We start from the raw sequence: 14,036 nt of genomic DNA, 5'->3' as shown, positions 1-14,036 counted from the left end.
CCTGCTGATTTCCCACCTATGGCTAAGACTCAGACTCTCATCTTTATGAGACGTCACATCCATGCAACTCTCAAGAGGCAATACTTGAACGTAAAAGATCCTAAAGAATTATGGGACAAACTACGCTTGCGGTACAACAACGTTCATGATAAGCTTCTTCCTGAATTGACCATTAGATGGGATAACATCCGTCTATTGGACTATAAAAGAGTGGATGAGTTCAATCAGGATATGCTATGCTTGCAATCCGATCTTGACACCGTTGGTGTCATTAAGACCGACCTAGATCTTCTCAATAAGACATTGGACACGTTTCCAATCAACTATGAGGTTCAAGCTCATACGTATCGCACTCATGTAGAGGAAGGGAAGATCCGGTCTTTTGCCGACTTAATGGCACTCTTAGCTAAGAAGGAGAGACATTCTGAGATTCTCCTCAACAACAACAATAGACCTGTTGGCACTAAAAGAATTTCTACGCCACAGGCTAACTATGGGAAAGCTCCTAAGCAAAAGAATCAATCAAGGAACGCTCCATATCAGCACCAAAATAACAACTCTCGTGGTAGGAGGCAACAAGGCCGATCTCGGCCTCGGTCCAATACATGGACCCGTGATGGTGGCGGCGCCGCACCCTCAGGGGGAGGCCGTCCCCGTCCCACACTCCAAGGAGGCCGTGCACCTCCTAATGCCTCCACTTCCGGTAATGGCAAGTCTCCATGCTTCAAATGTGGCTCCTTTAAGCACTTTAATCGCGATTGTCGCGCTAGCAAAGAGATGATCAAGGCTTACTCCGCCTATAAGAAGTTTCTACAACCCGAATCGAACCATGTGGATGAGGACCATGAGATCGAGACTCACCATATCTCCATGAAACCCGAGCCCCTTGCTTCTAAAGCTAGGCCTCCGGTTGCTACCATGGATACTCCCGACTTTGATTAGTCGTTTTAGCTTCTTTAGCTTTATGATTCAAGTATCGTTATGGCCAACTGCCATTGTTATTTTCATTGATTTTGCAATAGTCTTTTGATTTTGGAATTAGAAGTTTATGTGTGATGTATTAAAGATTGGCATTCAATAAAATTTCTCACTTCTTGCTTACAAGACGATCTCTTTGAGAATTTTATTTATCCGACACTTAGCATGATGATCAACGTGTGCAACTCACGTGGTTCTTAAATTGGACGCTTTTGGGTTACATGGGACCCCAATAGCACTACATTGTGAATTTGGAACTTAAAATTCGGAAAACGAACCTCGGAATGTCGAAAACGACGTCGTTTTGCCTTGGCCGGCCCCGGTTACTATTCCGGCGTTTCCGGCACGTTTTGCCGGCGTATTCGCCGTCTTCCGGCCATTTCCCGGCGTTTCCGGCACCGCCACTCGGTCCCTGCCGGCGTCCCCTGTCGGACCTGAAGTCCCGGCCTCCATACCGGCCAGTTTCGACAGCCACCGGCCAGTTTTTCCGGCAATAGGTGTCGGCGGTTTTCCACCGAGTTTTTCGACGATTTTTCGTCGTTTTCTCGTGATTCTTCCGGCATATTGCAGCAGCCCCTGCTGCCACGTTTTCCTCGTCCAAAATTCACCCGGTTTAGAGTTCTTTTGACATGGTTTTCCGGTTTGTTTTTCTGGTTTTCTCCAAGTCCGTTATATGCACTCACCGGTACTCTTTGTGTGTGTTTCCACACCATTATTGGATGGTTTCTACCACCCTCGTTTACTGTTTGGTATTTCACTGCTTCAATACCATGATTTCCAACTCTTTAGTTGAAGAATGTAGTACTATTGCCATGTGATACATTCGATGGAATCGCGCTTTGTTCCGATTCCCTTTCTTACAATATCCTACGGCGTATTGTATAGAATTGTTCCCGTGTCGCTGACTCTCTTAATTGTCATTTTGTAGATGTCCCGCGGTGAAATCGAATGTCTAGCTGATTGCGGAACCACCCACACTGTCCTACGGCACATGCAGTTGTTCACGGATCTAGTGTTTTCGACTTCTTCGATGACTACAATGATTGGCTCGAAATCCATCATTCAAGGAAGAGGCACTGCTTCTTTCATGTTGCCTAATGGTACGACTCTTAACGTCGTAGACGCTCTTTATGCGCCGAAGTCTCCCCGCACCTTGCTAAGTTTTAAGGACATACGTGCCAATGGTTTTCACCTCGATACTTATGTTGAGAATGGAGAGGAATATCTTTGCGTTACCTCTGAGAAAGCAGGTCATCGCCGCATCTTAGAGAAGATGAAGAGTCTTGGGAATGGTTTGTATCTTACTTCCATTCGGATCTTTGAATCATATGCGGTTGAACGCAACTTTTGTGATTCGGACTCTTATATGCTTTGGCATGCCCGTCTCGGGCACCCTGGACGTGATATGATGATTAGAATTCTTAAGAATTCACATGGTCATCCATTTTTCAAGTCCCGGAAGCGATTGGAGGATCACCTCACCCGTGCTCCGCACGGTGAGGCCGTGCCGACCCATGCACCGCATGGTGAGGCCGAGCATGCCTCACTCGGCAGCTCCACGGCTTTCATGCCGTCGGTGGCGGCATCCCCAACTTCACAGGAGCTTGTGATGCCTCCCGTGCTTTCACATGCCTCCATGGCAATTTCTGATGCCCATCGCTCGTTTTGCAAAGCTTGTTCTCTTGCTAAATTTCAAGGAAGTCCTTCTTTTGCTAAGGCTTCAACCGAGAACATTCCATTCTTACAACGTATCCAAGGTGACATTTGTGGACCTATTCAACCAGAATGCGGACCTTTTCGATATTTTATGGTATTGGTTGATGCATCGACGCGTTGGTCACACGTCGCATTGCTATCCACAAGGAATGCTGCATTTGCTAAGTTATTAGCTGAGATCATCAAACTTCGGGCTCACCACCCCGATTATACTATCAAATCCATTCGTTTGGATAATGCTGGAGAATTCACCTCCAAAACTTTTGATGATTACTGCATGTCTATTGGGATCGAAGTTGAACGTCCCGTTCCTCATGTTCATTCACAGAACGGTCTAGCAGAGGCTACCATCAAGCGTATTCAGCTTGTTGCTCGGGCAATGGTTATGGGTACTAACCTGCCGGTCTCTGCGTGGGGATATGCAGTGTTGCATGCAGCGACACTTATTCGTTTCCGACCCGCGGCTAACCAAGCGTTTAGTGCGTACCAGATGGTAACTGGTTACGAACCCAATATTTCACACTTACGCATCTTTGGTTGCGCCGTTTATGTGCCTATTACGCCTCCGCTGCGTACTAAGATGGGTCCTCAGAGACGATTAGGTATCTATGTTGGCTATAATTCCCCAACGATTGTTCGCTACTTAGAACCAACCACCGGAGATCTCTTTACTGCAAGATTTGCAGATTGTCACTTTGATGAGACATGCTTCCCGTCGTTAGGGGGAGATGGGAATGTTATCATTCCAAATGAACGTCAGGAATTGACGTGGTGTGTCCCCACTATGTCTCATTATGATCCCCGCACTGCTCAAAGTGAGTTAGAAGTGCAACGCATTATCGACCTCCAGAAAGTCGCGGATTCGATGCCTGACGGCTTTGTAGATATTGCTAAAGTGACGAGATCAAACATACCCGCTGCGAACATACCGGCACGGTTGGATGTCCCGAAATACGGGCGTGGAAGACAAGCTCCTGGACCTAGCAACGTTGGCACCACCCCTGACAGTGGGACGGAGGCCGACGGCGGCACCACCGTACGCCGTGGTGTTGCCGGCGCCCCTTATGGCGACGATGCTGAGATGGCCCAGCATGGAGCAGCTTCGGCCTCGGCTCCTCAACGAAAAAGGGGAAGACCGATAAACTCTAGGGATTCAAAACCTAGAAAGAAGCGAATGACTAAGGCACAGCGCGTCATCAACGATGAATCACCATCGTATGAAGTTGTCTCTGATTACAGCTATGTCCATGAATCAACTCAAGTGTTTCCGTGGGACGCTATGGAACCTTGTTTGATGCCAGAGAACAACGAAATCTCAGTGAACTACACAAGTGAGCAGTCGGTCCGAAACCGAGCCACCACATGCATTGATGACGTTTTCGCTTATTCCGTCGCACTTGAGATCATATCTGAAGACGACGTTGAACCTCGCTCTGTAGCTGAATGCGAACGCAGAGCAGATTGGCCGAAGTGGAAGGAAGCAATCCAGGCAGAACTTGACTCATTAGCGAAGCGAGAAGTCTTCGGAAAGGTTGAATTGACTCCAAGAGATGTCAAACCTGTTGGACATAAATGGGTCTTCGTTCGTAAGCGTAATGAGATGAATGAGATCGTGCGTTATAAGGCAAGACTCGTGGCACAAGGATTCTCACAACGACCTGGTATTGACTATGAAGAGACTTATTCTCCTGTTATGGACATCATTACTTTCCGCTACCTTATTAGTCTGGTAGTGTCCGAAAGACTAAACATGCAGCTTATGGATGTGGTCACAGCTTATCTCTATGGGGATCTTGACGCAGAGATATACATGAAAGCTCCTGAGGGACTACCTTTACCTCCATCAAGTGCCTCCAGACCACGGAGTGCTCATGCAGTCAGATTACGTCGTTCGTTGTACGGGTTAAAGCAATCCGGAAGAATGTGGTACAATCGGTTGCATCAATACTTGGTGAGAAGGGGTTACAAGAATGATGAACTATGCCCATGCGTGTTCATACGAAAGACAAATTCCGGATTCGTCATCGTTGCGGTCTACGTTGATGACATGAACATAATCGGTACTCTTGATGAGATTGAAGAGACCGTGTCTTATCTGAAGTCGGAATTTGAGATGAAAGACCTAGGGAGGACGAAATTCTGTCTCGGCCTTGAGCTTGTGCATAGGGCCGACGGCATCTTAGTGCATCAGTCAAATTACACGCAGAAGATGCTTCGACGTTTCAATATGGATCTATGCAGTCCATTGTCTACTCCCATGGTCGTCCGAAGTCTAGATATCAAGAAGGATCCCTTCCGTCCTAAAGAGGATGATGAAGACGTTCTTGGTCTTGAAGTTCCATACCTTAGTGCGATTGGGGCACTATTGTATCTTGCTCAATGCACTAGACCGGACATATCTTTCGCAGTGAACTTATTGGTTAGATTTAGCTCCGCACCTACGCTACGTCATTGGAATGGAATCAAGCATTTGTTTCGATACTTGAAAGGTTCCCTTGACATGGGATTGTTCTACCCCTATTGCAGAGAGAACACCGCCACGGTATCTCCCCACACCACCGCCGTCGCCGACCCCGGCCTTGCCGCCGTACGCCGCAGCGACGCCGCCGGCCGACATGGCGTGGAGACCGTGCGCGGTGCCGAGAGCAGCCACCGGTCCCGTGCAGCTCTTTCCCCCGATGCAAAGACTCCAAACAACTTGTTAGTTGGTTATGCCGACGCAGGGTACCTCTCTGACCCTCACAAGGCTCGTTCTCAAACCGGTTATGTGTTTACCATTGGGAATACGGCGATATCTTGGAGATCCACAAAGCAATCTCTTGTTGCTACTTCTTCGAATCACGCGGAGATCATCGCTCTCCATGAAGCAGTGAAAGAATGTGTTTGGCTACGATCACTTGTTCGCCATATTCGTGATTCTTGTGGATTAGTCTCTACAACTGATCAACCTACGTGCATTTATGAAGATAATGCTGCTTGCATAGAGCAGACGAAGTTAGGTTTCATCAAGGGAGACAACACCAAGCATATTTCGCCTAAGTTCTTCTACAATGTTCAACAACAGAAGTTCTTGAATGTTCAGATCAATCAAGTGAGTTCAGAATCCAATGTTGCGGATTTGTTCACCAAGTCTTTACCTAAATCTACTTTTGTGAAACATGTGAAGAGCATTGGCATGCGTCGTTTATCGGAACACTAGAGTTTGGTAGACTTCAGGGGGAGTCTACATCACATGTTAAGATCCTTAAGTAGTTGGTGCGTTGTGCTCTTTTTCCCTTCGATCAAGCTTTTGTTTTACCCAAGAGGTTTTTGTTTTGCTTGACAAGGTTTTTACCGAGGCAACGTTGTGCGCCATGCAACCTAGGCATGCGACACAAGGGGGAGTGTTCCGGGAGAATTACTATTCTACCCTTGTGTGTGTCTTAGCCTAATAGGTTTCCTGTTAGGAGATAGATTAGCATCTCCGTAGTAGATTAGGACTCCGAATCCTACGGGATTGTGGTGTTGTAAATGCCTATATATAGGCCCCCATATCATTCAATAATATACAAGTAATTCATCCTCAAACAATTGGGTCTTTTTGCATTTTTCTATATTGAATGAGTTTTTATATTTTATTTATTTGTTTGAGGGCTGGGTTTTACAAACTGTGTTTACATTGGTGAACTATGAAACTATTGATCATATGGAATTATTCATACTTACCTAACAAATCTCCTTTTCAAGATCTTATACAATGAGTAATGGAGCAGTGAGCCAACTAAAGCCCAGCTTTAGTGGAACCTACGACTCTGCCTAGGATTGAGTTGTTAGGAGATATTCTCAATGATGCTAGGATTGAGTTCTTAACCAAAAAGAAGAATGCCAGAAATAAGTGCATAATATAGCTATGCATACTGTAGTATATAAACTGTGGTTCTGGACATGTTATGGAATTTGTTGCATTAAAAAAAAGTAAGATTCTTTATTGTTTGCGATTTTTATGTACATTGGTTGTTGTTTGCAGCTTTTATGCGAAAGGAAAACAGAACATATCCTAAGATAAGTTGCATTCATATGTCTTGAGTGAATTACTTGGTGCTCTGGATCAATCAATCACGAAATTGGAGAGGTTGGGTTGAAGGTGAACTTTTGATTTGGTTAATTGGTTGAACTTTACTGTGTGCAACTTCCGGGTGGGGCTTTTGTTTGGGATCTTTGATTTTGGTTTGAAAGTGAAGTGCATCTTGGTAAGAGTATGTCTCTCAACTTAAAAATGCGATTGAGGTTTGCTCAAACGTGTAGTATGCATGTATCCAGCGGAAAATCATATGATTGAAATCTAAGGGAAGTGGTAATAATTGGGCAGCCATGGTAATCTGGGTTGCTAACCCAAACTTTGTATTCTTGAAAATCAACACTGTCTTTTGGTATTTCAAATTCTCTTTTTACTTTATGCAAAAGTTTAAGAGTATATGTTGATGGTCAATGAGAGGAGGTAATTAGGAAAGGCTTTGGAGCTTTAAGGTAATAATCTGTCCCTGGGTATATTATTGCTAAATGAAATCACCAATTTGGAGCTTTCATGGTCTTGGACAAGGGCTTTGGAGCAGCTTGGTCACAATGCAGAATTAGTGATTCATTTTATCTTAAATTTTGAGATTATATCCATTATTCTATTGGAAACAAATTTGCCGACTATCATTCTTGTGTCTACCTTGTACCCACCCTTTTAAACTACATATGTATTTTTTCAACTCATATTTAGATAATAATTGAGCAATTTAACACATGTCATGAGTTTAAAATGGTGGGCACAAGAATGGTGGTCGACAAATTTATTTCCGTATTCTATTAGTAGCACTCCAAGTTCTTTCTTTTGGAATGTAAAAATGACATTTATGTTAGTAATGTATTTGTAGATATGACTGTGTAACTTCAATTAATGTTATATAATTACTTCCTAATTATGGTTACTCAATTCAACTACTATTTTTAGCAACAATATGTACAAATTAATATACGCTCACGACATCCTTTGTAATCACCAACTATCTTCTCTCTTACAATATATACCATGATGAACAAATAAGTAGTAAATAAATCTTAGTTGTTCATTGGTGACATTTTGAACAATTTTTCATTAAAATGCAAGTCATAGAAGCCGGTGCATAGCGCGGCCAGCTCACTAAAGTGTATATATATTCCTGTTATGTTCCTTGGCATTGGACTGGATTACTGGAATGTTGTGATTTACCGGAGGCCCAGCCCAAGACATGAGAAGGCTCTCATACCTACATAGTCCGAGTCGTTTTATCCTCATCGAATGCGTTAGATTGTTTGCGGCATAATAGAGTAATAGACAGACATTTCGTTTTCAAAAAGAAAGAAAGAAAGAACAAACCCTAATCGGAGATCTTAATTCCAAAGCCATGCCGAATTCTCAGGAGTCCACGACGGCGGCCGATGAGATTCGCTCTCTGCGCGTCGACGGCTTGCTGCCGATGATGGATGTTGTTTATCTCTTCAACTGCTTCTATGAGAACGCAAATGTATATTATATTTTTAATTAATATGTATATATGTACTTGAATTCCTTTTTCGCTTGGTTCATTAGGTTTTCACCAGAAAATTGCTGCCGAATCACATTATATATGAGGTTATTCGGTGATTGTAGGTTTTGGCTGCAACGGTTTTGCATAGATGCAAAATCGAGGACATGAAGGTAGCTTGTGAGATTTGTAGCTCTGTCGAGTTTGCTTCTCACAAGACTGCTAACTTTGTCTTGGAATTCTACAACGGCATGCTGATGCGCAACTACAATGGTCAGAGATTTTCCCTGAGCTGGGACACTGACGGTTACGGTACAAGGTGGCGCTCAGATTACGCCTACGAGCGGTGCTATTTCTTTGGTTATGATAGGGTAGGAGAGAAATTGGATGCCAAGAAGGTGATCGAGCTCTTCAAGGATAGACTACCTCCTGTTGTTACTAAAAAGTGAGCTGCGGGTGATTCTGAACGTGAAGGTGTAATACCCTGAATTTTCGGGTTCGCTTCCTATAATTCTTGTAAGTTATCTAACTTGGAATTTGAATAAAGTCGCATTTTTCATTCCCTTGTTGATGTCAAATGAAATGAAACCGACTTCAGAAATTTAAATTGGAAAAACGTTACGTTTTATGTGACTTGAGAGTTGACTTTTCTTTTGTCACTCATCTCCGAAAACTTCATTCACGGAAGTTGAAGAGCTCGTCGATACGAGTTCGTGGACATGTCACACATCTTAATCGGACGTCGTATGTGGAAGTTATTATCGATGCAAGTTGGTTTCTGATTTTGAAAATTGTATAAAAGGAAATTTTTGGAAAACTCTAGTTTCCAAAACATGAAACTCTCTCTCTCTCTCACCCTGCAACCTCTCTCTCCTCTCCCCCGATCCTCTCTCCCATCGTCTCTCCTCTCACCAGCGATCTCCCTCCACCGGCCACCGTGCACCACACCGCCGGTGTCATTAGAACCGCACGGCCACGACACATCGATCGGTGGTGACGACGACTCACCCCGGGAGGAGCTCTAGCCGCGCTCGACGAAGCACAGTGTTGGCTCTGTCGAACTCGACGTCGCCGGCGTCACAGGAGCTTGAGGTCACGACTGCGAGTCCTCTATCCTCCTCCTCGACACGATTCCACCGGCGATGAGGCTCGAATCGAGCAGCAGCAGCTCTGATCTCCTCTCCTCGATCCAAGACCTTGTGGCGGTTTCCGGCCGCTTTGGATGAGCTGAAGGTACGGTTGTGATCTCCTCCTGATGCTTCTCACTTTTCATGTTGGATGTTTGTTGTTTAGTTTAGTTTTGACCAGAGGTGGTGGAGTGGCGCGTGTGGCCGTTTGTGGCGGCGCGTGAGAGGTTTTAAAGTGGCAGGGAGACGGCATTAGGTCGTGGAAGTGAGGAGGAGAGGAGAGGAGTGAGTTTTGGGCGGTGGTGGGCAAGCCACGCGCGTGTTTTGATGTGCCGCGTGACAACCACGTGCACCCACTGTGGGCGGCACGTGAGCACCATGCGTGGCTGCCGAAGGGTGGCACGTGAACAGAAAATTCTGAACAGTAATTTTGTAAAAGTAATTTATGTATAGTAAAATTGTAATAGTAACTTTTGAACAGTGATCAGTGAATAGTAACTACGCAAACAGTAAATACAATGAACAATAATTTGTGAACGGTAATTAAGTAAAAATCGTAATTTGCTGAACAGTAAACAGTTGTACTGTTTTGGCATCTGAAGTCTTACGTAATGTTTCTAACTAGTTTATTATACAATTAGGTGACCGACAAAACGAGTTAATGATTTGCTTTTAGTGATGTGGAAATTACGCTAAGGAAAATAAGGTAAGTAAATCTCACTATGACGAGACTACCCTTGGCGGTGACTCATATTTACGTTTTATTTAAAAGATTGAACTATGACATGTATATGATATAGTAGGTTGTGTATGTGTATAAATGGTAAATACGATACATATATATGGGTTGTTATATTATATACTGTTACGTTCTTATTTCCAAATGAGTTGTACGATGACAACTATATTTATTTTATTTGAGCAAGAGTCGCTTGGTTGTTGTACAATAACATGTGTGGATGGTTATTGTACGTGATTTTAACTTTGAGTATTGTGAAAACGTTTTTTTCTGTCTTCAGACGTGTTGGCAGTATCATAACCAAGCCTTAGCCGGGTGACAGTTACGATTCAGTTAGAGCTCTAGTCTATCTGCCGGTGTACTGCATGAGGAGTAACAGATGGGTTGCCTGGGTCTCATGAGTACCCATATATTTATGATATTAGGTAACAAATGGGTTGCCTAGTATCTGACGGTGTACTGCATGAGGGGTAACAAATGAGTACCTATGTCTCATGAGTACCCGTATTATGAATGTAATTTGGGAAAACAGATGAGTTGCCAATGTCTCATGAGTACACATATTTTCAGATATCATTGGACATCCAGATGGACCGTTCGGTGTCTTATGAGTGCATTTATATTTAAATGTTATCTGTATTTTCTTTTGTGTACTATGTGTGTTATATTATTGGTTTACTCATACGACCTGCAAAACTTACCGGGTTTGTGTTTATAATCCCAGTGCACCTATTCGATGATGTATGGGATACTTCTGCATGTGTGGATTAACAGAATTAGAAGGCTACTCTGAAGATTTTCGAAGTTTGTTATTTCTATTTGTGGTGAGGATTGTAGATTTTACATTTTCATTTGTTATCATACTTGAATTATAAACTGGTTTTGTAATAATCAAATCGACTGAGACGTACTATGAATTCAGTTACGATACACTGTGACTATAAGATGATTTCAATATATTTAAGATTGTTTTAAAGTTTTTTTTTCATGACTTCGATATCGAGTTTATCACTCGAAATTTCGGAGTTGTGACAGAAGGTATCTATTCTAGACTTATTTCTGCATTATCCTGAACTATACACCAACTTATCTGATGGTGATACCATATATGGTTTCAATATTTTATCGAATTGTATTTTTAAGGTTTCTATGGCAGTCAATTGATTTTGATCAGCATTTATTAAACTTGTTGCTGCCCACGCATTTCATTTGCTCATAATTTTTCTAAAATTATGTATGTTATACCACATCATGCCCCTTTCTTTGCATCCATTACAGTATAATTTGTGTTGAGGTAGCCATAAATATTGAACTGTTGGTGTTTTCAAATTACTATTTCGGTATTTCCTTTCCATTAAAAAGCTACTTGATTGGGGAAATGTTAATTGGTCTTGCATGCAAAACTGTGCGTATGTGTTTCTGAACGTGTGCATATGCAATCCTTAAACTGCATATATAGACCGGTGCTTATTTGCTCATCCTGTGCAGCTGCTTACCCGAATACACGTGTAAAGAGTACAGACATGCCTCTCACTCAATGTTGTGACATGTATCAAGGAGGGTATGGTGGATATCAAAATTACCAGCATGCTGGGCCTAGTCTTACGATCCAACAGGTTGTTTATTCAGACCTTTTATCCTTCTTGGCACTTTGATGTATTTTCACATTTCTTTTCTTGACTGATTCCGAACAACCAATCCAGACGCAGTGGTATGATGGTTGTGGTGCTGGGTCCACATTTATCCCGAAGAATATGATGCTTCCGCAGGCCGGATATGGTGGCTATGTAAATTACCAGCAGCATGCTGCATGCCACCTTTTCAGCTACTTCCGACTCAGTGGACTGATAGCAGTGATGCGAAGGAGAAGGAGTGCTTATGTCATCCGCACCATCAAATTGTCCGAGTTAACCGCATGCTCCTGCAGTAATTTTGATACTGAAAAAATAATCAAGTGCGAGTGTTGGTCCTCAAAAGATAAACCGAAATCACAATTGCGCCAGCGGGCTTGGCTCTGCATTGGGGAGAACGTTCCCAGCAGCTGGGTGGCGAGGCGGCAAGAATCCCAGAGTATATGGGTTGCTGTGCCACTGGCTCCCAAATCATCTTTGCTGGTGGCGTGGTTGTACCGTTGTACCACCAGAACTTAAAGATGTGACACTTGTGCCTTCTGGAGATGTTTATAGTAGTTGGCAAAAGCATGATTTGAGTTTCCAGAAGGCGAAACCAGATCCCCTGCTTTTTTAAACGGAAAAATCTATTGTCTCGCAGGTGAACCCGCCATAGGTCCTCCTGTTGAACAGCCCACATTCGAGCTGTACAACAGCGGTTCTGTTCTGTGTGAGGCTCTGCCAGATCCTCCATTCTACCTAGAGGGATTAGGGAGTAAGCAACGTGAATACGTTTCATATTCATATGTGAGTGCTGCTGAATTGGGGCTTGTGGTGTTGTTGGCACCAAGATCTTGGTCTCGGGTTTTGGAGTTCAGTGTGGCGTCACTAGAGTCATCCTCCAACTTTCCCATCATGTGTTTTGACGTGAATGACAAGGAAAAGAAATGGATAGAGATGGCTTCCTTGTTCGGTGGCAAGGGATTTCCCTTTGTTGGAAGGGGTTTGATCTTGGACTTGAAAGATGGTGGGCATCTCATGTTTTCGCATCATGGTCGGGCCAAGATACATGTGTCTTGGTTATGTTCACTTGATGATGGCAGTATAATCGTCTTAAGAGACTCAGTTCTGTTTTGTAATTACCCTGTTAGTGTCTTAATGTCCAACATTGGTAAAAGGTCATATGCCTTTGTTGATCTTGGAGATCAAAGGGTTGGCTTCTTTTTGTGTGGGAACATGGTGTATGATGAAAGTGCTTTGGATTCTGAAATGCATGATGGTTCTTGTAAAGAAAGGGCGCGGGTTTTAGTAATAGTTATTCACTATCAAGTGGCACAGTCGTCTATCCAGGCCATTCGCACCTTGAATTTAATTGTCAAAGCCCCAATATCACGTCCGTTGATTTGATCGTAGCTTTGTGGTCTAAAGCAAACGAATTCCCTCCATTGGTTATTTCTTCTCTCTCCAGTATTCCAAGTTATTCTTTGTTTCTAACGAAATAAAATTACTTAGGATAGATCTATCGCCTTATTTATTGCTTTTGTTGCATTTGGTTTTGTACAATGTTTACTTAATCTAAAGAAAAAACAGCTCCTTTGCCGTTTGGTTGATCACTCCACCCCATTTTAATCAAGATAAATCAGCTAGTTATATATCATCCATGCGTTACTTATATCAATTGATGGAGGAATAAACCAAACAATTTTGATCACAACATGTTAAGAAAAAAAGAGAGAGGACATAATAGATTTGATATGGTGTGACCAAGTACCTATATTAGGTTTCTAGTTTCCCAGTGTTTGGAAAATGTTACTTCAGTGCATGCATGAGAGCCTTCCCCATTGACGATATGAACCACTGATCGGCTTGATTAACTTGTATAACAATCGACCAAACGTGGTCTGGTGCTTGTAATTAAATACCTAATTAGACCTAGGCAAAATGGCAAATGGCACGCTCGATTTTCTAATTAGGGAAAGCCATCGAGAGCCTATTATCTTTCATTGGTGGAAAATGCATATATGTGTTATGTTGGCCTAGAAACTGAAAAGTCATAGAAACATCAATTAAGTTATACGTCGACGATGTTGCGAAAGCTTTAATTGGGTACATCTCAAGTTCTTAACTCAGTCATTAAGAACAAACATATGGACCCATGCTTCCAACACTGCAAAATGATACAACAATAATGCATGTGTCGCCAAGTTTAATAAATAGAGTGCCCAATACAATGGACCCAGAAAAATATAAACCTCCATCTTCTACATGAGCTTAATAATATGATTCCTACTTACTATCTAGCTAATACTCATACGATTTTCGATGAAGTTTTTGA

The sequence above is a fragment of the Argentina anserina genome, chromosome 6 (assembly GCF_933775445.1).
Source record: "Argentina anserina chromosome 6, drPotAnse1.1, whole genome shotgun sequence".
Lineage (NCBI taxonomy): Eukaryota > Viridiplantae > Streptophyta > Magnoliopsida > Rosales > Rosaceae > Argentina > Argentina anserina.
The sequence above is the reverse complement of the archived record's forward strand: the minus strand, read 5'-3'. Positions refer to the sequence as shown.